This window comes from Zingiber officinale, chromosome 8A (assembly GCF_018446385.1).
Source record: "Zingiber officinale cultivar Zhangliang chromosome 8A, Zo_v1.1, whole genome shotgun sequence".
NCBI classification, from domain to species: Eukaryota; Viridiplantae; Streptophyta; class Magnoliopsida; order Zingiberales; family Zingiberaceae; genus Zingiber; species Zingiber officinale.
The window spans coordinates 53554427-53557846 of NC_056000.1; the positions used below are offsets into that span (position 1 = coordinate 53554427).

The 3420-nt window shown below is 39.3% G+C and overlaps 1 long non-coding RNA gene across 1 annotated transcript; it reads right to left on the minus strand.

Annotated features, from left to right (window-relative positions):
- Positions 1-2832: 2832 nt before the first annotated feature.
- Positions 2833-3420, minus strand: LOC122012091. The gene is made up of 2 exons (XR_006120120.1): positions 3270-3420; positions 2833-3185 (listed from the first exon to the last, which is right to left on the minus strand). It is a non-coding gene; the product is annotated as an uncharacterized LOC122012091 (long non-coding RNA).

Here is a 3420-nt window from a genome sequence, read left to right on the forward strand (position 1 = left end):
AGAAATCTATATGGTTCAACCAGAATGTTTCATTGTTGAAGGCCAAGAGCAAAAAGTATGTAGACTGAGAAAGTCTATATATGAGCTAAAGCAAGCGTCAAGACAATGGAACATAAGATTTAACGAAGTCGTTTTATCTTATGATTTCGAGATGATCAATGAGGATCATTGTGTTTTCCTGAAAAGGGAAAAAGGAAAATATGTCATTTTATCATTATATGTTGATGATATGCTGATAGCTGGAAATGACATAGGATATGTGAATGAAGTCAAGAAGTGGCTGTCATCACAATTTGATACAACAGATATGGGAGAAGCTGAATACATCTTAAGGGTGAAGATCATGAGAGATCGTCCTAAAAGACTTTTGGGTCTGTCACAAGAGTCTTATATAAATAAGATGTTACATCATTTCAGCATGTCTAATTGCAACATAGAACATACACCTATTGTGAAAGGTACTGTGTTGAGCAAGAGTATGTGTCCTAAAACTCCGGAGGAAATAGTTGAGATGAATAAAAACCATATGCCAGTGCTATTGGTAGTTTGATGTACACTATGTTGTGTACACGTCCGATATCAGCTATGTTGTTGGCTTAGTCAGTCGCTTTCAGTCAAACCCAGGACCGAGACACTGGAAGGCGTAAAGGATATTCAGATATCTGAAGGCGACAATGATTATTGTCTCTGTTTTCAAGGATTAGATATGAGTCCGAAAGGTTATTCAGATGCAGATTGGGTGGAGACCTGGATGATAGAAAATCCACATCAGGCTATGCATTCTTGCTGAATGGTGGCGCCATCTCATGGAACAACAAGAAACAAGCTTGTGTAGCTTTGTCGACTATGGAAGTTGAATATGTGGCATGTTCAGTGACTATGCAAGAAGCAATCTGGTTGAGGAGGTTTTCAAGCATCCGAAAATTGCTGAGGATAGTGGGAGTCCAGTAACTGTCTACTATGATAGTCAAGCTGCAATAGCTTTTTCCAAGGATCCCAAATATCATAGCAAAGGCAAGCATATAGAAATTAAATATAATTTTGTAAGGGATATTGTGGCTAAAAGAAAAGTCATTCTTGAGTATGTCCCTACACGTGTTATGCTTGCAGATCCTTTTACTAAGCCAATGACTAAAGAGTCATTTAAAGAACATGTAAAGTCTTTGGGACTTCGTAGAATGTAACAATATTGAAATAACAATCAGACTTTGTGTTATGATTGTGTAATTTGTCATAATTTATTCAGTGTATATGTTGTATTTGTTACATTCATGTAAGATCTCGGTGAGCATGTTGGCAGGTGGAGATTGGTCCACTCACATGGACAATCATCTATGTTTGTTAAGTACAAATAGGGGTAAGACCGTTACTTATGAAACAGCTTACGTAGCTGAAATTATGAAATTAGAGACAGATTCATAAGTTGAAGTCGCCTTGATAATTGTGTCAAGATGAGATCATTTATGTGTAAATAATGATCGAAGTAAATGAACCCACCATTTACTAAACCTGTTGAAAGCCAGATTAGAATTTATATGTTGAATTCAGGATTAGACGTTGGGTATGTCTAGATCGAAATCTGTACGATGTTAAATTTGAAGACAACATGCACTCTTTTTAGTAAAGAGAATAACATCGTAGCATGTGATTCATACCACATGTGCTAGTGCGACAATAAAGGTAGTAGGAGAATGAATCCCTATTTCTCTACTATGTGAGACCTTTGAGATTATATGTTAATCTCAATTTTTGCCTTAGTGACTATTTAGCTGTCTACTTGAAGTTTTAATCAGTGTCTGCTACTTTAGCGTGTATCCTATGACTATGGATGATTCAGTCTATGGAGCATAACTAGGAAAGCGACTGATTAAAATGAATTGATTCTAGCTAAAAAGGAAGATTAAATATATTTACATCTTTTGTTGTTATTCACTGGTCGACCCATTTCTGTTATGTACGGAAATGAATGTGAATATTGGATATGGAACATGCTCATGACATAATGGTCATTATAAGGGATTAGAGATGTTCATATCGATGTAAATGAAAATTATTTAATCTAGGTAAATAGCAAGACATGAATATCTTCAAGATAATGGCTATGTGTCACTTGAAGATTGGATGGATCCTGGATAAAGGCTATGTGCCACCAGGAAAGTGGCTAAGTGTCATAAAGAGTGTGTCTCTAATTTATTTGAGTAGCTAAGTAAAGTGTAACAACTTTATTAGCATTAATTACTCAAAGAGCGGCTAAGTCAAGGTGTAACAATTTTCTTAGCAACTATCGCTCAGTGTACTTGTTGTCGCACGAACCATTTTCTCTAAGTATGGATTGGATGTTCTCATATGATCTATGTGACCAAACTCTCTAATAGTCTATGTGACTTATTAAGTCTTTGTGACTTACCTGAATGAACTAGTCTTAGTGACTTACCTTGGACGAGTGGGAGATGTTGGAAATGGGAATAGTGGGGAACGTGGCCCATGTTCCCCACTACACATAATGGAAAGGTCCATTATACCCCTAGTGGATTTCCCCATATAAAGGGGGTACGTCCAAGGCTCTCGGGTGTGTGAAATCGCGAGCGTGCGACGAGAGTAAGAAGAGTACATCCAAGGCGACGGGATTTGGTTTGTGGAATTGCGGAGGGCTTTCCGACATTGTGATCGCTCTTCCGACAGCGAGTCTTCGCCACTGCCGATTGCGGATCTGCGAGAGATCGCTGTAAGTATTTACCGCATTTAATTAATTCGTCTATCATGCATTTAGAAAATATAATCAACATTGTCACTCTACACCAAGGACGGAGCTAGACATTTTATCAAGGGGTACAAAATCAAATATAAAAATAAACTAAATTAACCAACCCACTCTTTCATAATCTGATCCAACCGCCGTCACACGGAAGACCTAGATTTGGAACCACCAGCTCCGGTGAACAAAAACACAGATGACTGAACCTCTGATATACTGGTCCAACAGTGCGAACCACGCGAAGTTGAATAGTAGAGTTGATGAAATGAGGTTGCTGGGAACATGCCAGCCTTTGCAACAACATCCGTAGGGATTCCGTAGCAACCTCAATGTGGAACTCAGAAGAGAGCTCACCAGAGAAGAAGATGGGAAGCCAACTTCCTCCTCTGTTGGAAACTCCTGCGTATGCAACCACGTCGGCAGGGAGTTTCTGCTAAGATAGGGACAGATCTGAGTTTAATCCGCTATCACCTTATGGAGTAGATCGGGGGAGAAGAAATGAACGAAAACTCACCGTGCTGGAGCATAATCACTCTGCCGGCAGAGTACACTAAGATGAGATCGTCGCCTTCAGAGGATTCGTGGAGTCACCATCGTCTGTTGTTATGTGGAGAAGATCGCGGGGAAGAAGAGTTGGGGGCATTCGGGAGTTGACAAAGAGAACC